The following is a 5,438-nucleotide window of genomic DNA, read 5'->3' as shown; positions in this document are numbered from 1 at the left end:
ATAATCATCACTCAACATATCAAAACAGAATAACATGCATAACTGTTTTGAAAAATATGGAGCAAAGTTTCCTTGAAAGCATTTGGAAATAAACATTATTCTGATATTAATTAACATGATTTATAACATTATTTTTTCTCTTAAAATGAAAAATTATATTTATAAAGTGAGCTCTCATTTGCAGGTTAGAATCAAGTACCAGATTTGTAATAAGTCAGGAGATGTTGAAGACGAAGGGAATCCTTTTTAACTGACTTTGGGTGACTATAAATATGGCAAAGGTACGTCTAGCTTTCGCCAGCCAATATGGTCTTCAAAACAATTTTCGAAATTGGACTCAATTGAATTTATTCCTCTTATTTTTAAATTGTCCATTAATTTCTTTACGTAGCCATCTATTAAATCATTAAGGCCATTTAGGCCATTTCATACGATAAGACCCGCCAAAATGATTGCTTATGCCATTCCTTGGTTGGTGTTTGTGTGTTCTTCCTTTGAATGTCAAAGCCCTGAAATAAGGATATTTACATGCGTAAAGAAGGGCATAAGTGTGGAAGAACTTTGAATATTTTCCATAGTATTAAATCAATATTTTTCCCTATTGAGAGCTAATCTGAATATTTTTTTAGAATATGCAATTAAATTTAATTTTTTAGTAAAAAATTTAAAATTTAGAATAATAGAAAAACATAAGTACATAATAACTAGGGTTAATAAAGTACATTTTTGTTCTTAAATTATTTTTCGAGGAACATCCAATATCTTAGATTATTTATTGTAGCAATTTGGTCCTAAAAGTAATTAAAACATAATATATTTGTCTTTAACATTAAATATCCCAACGTTGACTATTAAAAACATTGACTAGGACTTAAGTCTAACTAAAAATTGTCACCTGTTATGCCAAGTGGATTAGAGTTACGATGCATCATATTTTTTTGCCTTGAACAATTGTCCATGGAAAATCTAGTGTCCTAAACTATTTGTGATGCAGCAATTTTATTCCTAAAGTAATTAAAACGTAAACATATTTTTTTAACATCCTTAAATAACTCAGGTAAATTCCTTTTCTTCCTTTCTTCTTTATTTTTAACTAAAACACTGCATTTAATTATGGATGTTCAAAAAGAAGAAGTCATCCGGGCTTTAATGATAAATTGTAGAGAGATAGATAGAAAAACGACGTGGGAGTACATTAATTGTTAGGTGGCATCTCTTTTTCTCAACTAGCATTCCCATCATCTTTAATTATTGCCCGCTTATGCATTCTACTATCAATTAGTCTGACTTATTCATTCCCTCAATAGTAGTTCACGGTTTTTGTTATAGTTAAAAATGTTGTCCTCCCTTCCCACTTTAAAATTGATAATTCAGACAGGCTGAACTTATTTTTATTTTGATTAAACTGAAAGAAGAAGAGAAGAAAAGGAATTTGCTTAAGTTTTTTTTTTTAACAGATGTTCGAAAATATGCTATTTTTTAATTACTTAGGGGCGAAATTGCTATGATGCAAATAATTTAAAACATTGAGTATTCCTCAAAGAATAGTTGAGGGGCAAAAAATGCATCTTAACTTAGATCCCACTTGGAATGACAAGTGGCATTGTTAATTAGACTTAAGTCCCAATCAATATTTTTAATGGTCAATGTTGGGGTATTTAATGTCAAGAGCAAATATATGCTACATTTAAGTATTTCAGGGATGAAATTATGACGACAAATAGTTTAAGATACTGAGTGCTCCATGGAGAATAGTTTAGGAGCAAAAATATACCTTAACCCTAATAACTATAGGTAATTAAAAACGATGACGACAAGCTTTATTTCACTAAGTGAAATCAGCTACATGAATTTTACAATAACACTATATCAATAACCAACTATTTAGATATATAATTACTAATAGATCATGTAATATTCAATAGTTTCATTGAGTGCTCTTTTTTTTGTCTTAATCTTTCTTGACCTCTCTTCATAGAATTAAAGACCGTCTGTTCAATCATCCTCATTGATTCTTCCATACACCTTTAGTGCCATTTTGTATTACTGATCCCGGATACTTGAACTTTGATACTTGTGATATGATCTTAATAATTTTGACATCCATCCAAATCATCTATAACTCATGCTTCCTGTTAAAATCATAGTGCATGTATTTCATCTTACTCTTATTCAAACAAAAGCCTTTTGATTCCAAAAGTTTGTCCCTATATATAATGCAAGTTTTGGAGTCTTCTCTTGACTTCGCAATTAAGACTATATTATTTGCAAAAAGAGCTCGCATCTAGGGATTTCCTCGTGGATGTGCTTAGTTATAACTTTCCATATAACCATATTAAACAAGTATAACGACTCATGGATGATCTTTTAGTGTAAACCAATCCTCATGAAAGTCCTTTGTCTCACATCTTAGTGTACTCATACTATTTGTTTCTCTCACTATTCAACACGGACACATTGCTTATGCTAGGATTTTTTTAGTGTTTCTCTTGATTCTCTATTAAAAACTCTTTTCATGTCAATGAAAAGCATACGTAGCTCTTTTTCTTTATCTTGATATTTTTCCATCAACCCTAAGAGATAAATAGCCTCTATCATACGCCATCCTTCCATAAATTCAAATTTGTTCTAAAAAATACAAGTCTTATTTCATAATCTATGCTCAATCATTATTTCCTTATAATTTTATAGTATGGCACATAAGTTTTATTGCTCAATAGTTTGCACAATTTCGGATATCCCTCTTATTCTTGCATATAAGTATGAAAGTGCTTCCTCACTCACTTGACATTTTCTTAGATGTCAAAATATCATTGGATAATTTGATTAGCCAAAGAACATATTCTCTTCTAAACACTTTTTACACTTTAATAGGGATACTGTTAGGCCCAATGACTTTAAAAATATTTCATATCACTAGTGTCGAATCCATCATTAAAAAATTTGTATATGTAGCCCTCTTATATGTTTTTAATTAGTGTCGCACCTGAAAAATGCGACGCAGACGGAGCGCAAGAGCGGGGTTTCGGCCTTCAGGGCAGGAATCGGATGGAACGAGAGTCACCACCAAATTTTTGAGGTAAATCTTGAAAAATCAATTAAAAGAGAATAAGGATAGTTTACGAAAATAAAAAATATGTTCGAGAGTCAATTGAATGTGGGGAAGGTATTAGGCACCCCACAACACCCATTTGTGAGAACGGTTACCTAAAGTTTGTTGTATTAAATTAATATGGCTTTGCAATTATTTTAATTATCCCTTTCTTATTCACATATTTTAAAAAATGATAATAATAAATGGGGAATATTTATTTATTTATAAGGGAGGACTTAACTCAGAATCAGACTCTGAGGCCTACGTATCCTGAGATGGGAATCAAAGTCCATGTAATTCAGGATTAAAAATTATTGGTAAAAATATTTTTGAAGAGAAATTAATTAAAAATAATTTACCATTTTGCAAATAAAATAATTTCTGAAATTTTATTATGTGTGATTTAAATTGTAAAAAATAATTTAATTTTAATTATTTTCTCATTTTTTGAATTTTTGAAATAAAGAAAAGAAAAGGTTTTAAAATTATTTTTTATATTTTATGATTAAAAATTTAGCTGCTATAACTATAGAACCTTATTGGTTTATATGGTAATGCAATTGTTCTAAATATATACGGAGATTCTGAAATCTCACATGATAAAAGAGTTTAACAACTTAATTTATTTATTTATATTTTTAAATATATATATATATATTTAAATGTGTATATATATTTTCTAAAAGACTCTTATTATACTTACAAAACCTTATTGACTTATACGATAATATTATTATTCTAAATATATGTGGAGATTCAAAATCCTCACACTATAAAGGATTAAATAATATACATTTAAGTATATTTTTAGTTTAATTGATTTAATATATAACTTATATATATTTCTTTAAAAACTTAATCGTTATATCTGCAGAGTCTTATTGACTCATACGATAATACAATTATCTTAAAAGTCTACGGAAATTCAAAAATCTCACATGACTAAAAGATACAATTGATAAATGTGATTACAATTTAAATACATTAATTTGATTAATTAATTTTTTTAAATTGTGTATTATATCATTATTGACAAAAATCATTTATTTATTATAGAAATTGAGAATCATTACATCTGTGAGGATTTATAATCCCACATGATGAGGTGATTAATTTAAATCTCTATGAAAATTTTTAAAATCTAACATGAGACTTAAATAAATTATTAATTTGGATTATAAAAAGAGAGTTAATTTTAATGATGGGCCTTTGGAACCCATATTAACATATAAGTTTTACTCTAATATTTGCAAAACCTTATTGATTTACACGATACAAGATTATCCTAAATATCTACAGAGATTCAAAGTTTCACACAATAAAAAGATTAAATAATATTTACTTAAAATATATTTAATGCGTAATTATACAACGTATATTTTTAAATATAAAAATCTTAATCGTTACACTTGCGAAGCCTTATTGACTCACATGGTAGTGCGATTATCCTAAAGGTCTACGGAGTTTTAAAAATCTCATGTAACTAAAAGATTTAATTAGTAAATGTGATTACAACATAAATACATTAATTTAATTTATATAAAAAATGTTTATTATTTTATTTATAAAAACAATTTATTTATTTAACATATACACATTGATAATCACATCATCTACGAGGATTTATTATCCTCCATAATGATACAATTAATTTAAATCTCTATGAAGATTTTTTAAAATCTCATACGAGACTTAAATATTTTATTAATTTAAGTTAAAAAGGAAAGTTAATTTTAATGGTGGATCATTGGAACCCATAAATATATACAAGTTGGATCTTCCTACTTGCAAAATCTTATTGATTTACATGGTAGAGGATCATTTTATGGGAATTTTAATTTTCTCTTGCGATATTGGTTATTCAAGAATATCCCTATTATGCTGCCTATCATCCAAAATTTATTGTATTTGACTCTACAAATGAACTCTAAAAATCTTGTAAATTTTATACATCAAATTGCACGTGTAGAAAAATATGAATACAAAAATTTAACTTAAAAGTGTCTTTGTACAAGAAGAAAAAAATTCACCAATTAAACTGTAAAATTGACGAGAGGTTTATCGACAGACTCTCAAAAACCAATGTAATTGAATAGACAAATGAGATCTAAAAATTCTAAAAATTTTATGTCTCAAACAACAGTTAGAGAGTGTCATGGATACAAAATTTCAGACTAAATTCACCTCTGTATCAGCACATAAAAACATTACTCAGGCTGTGTAATGAACTGATAGAGGAGAGCTTTTCATGATCAGTTCGAAAACTAGCATATTTGCCCGTGCAAATGGACTCCAAAAGTCATGAAAATTTTATACATCAAACAAAACAAGAGGAATATTTATG

The sequence above is a fragment of the Prosopis cineraria genome, unplaced genomic scaffold (genome assembly GCF_029017545.1).
Source record: "Prosopis cineraria cultivar Desert tree isolate PC_DT_omini unplaced genomic scaffold, ASM2901754v1 PC13, whole genome shotgun sequence".
Classification (NCBI taxonomy): domain Eukaryota; kingdom Viridiplantae; phylum Streptophyta; class Magnoliopsida; order Fabales; family Fabaceae; genus Prosopis; species Prosopis cineraria.
This window is presented reverse-complemented; position numbering follows the sequence as displayed.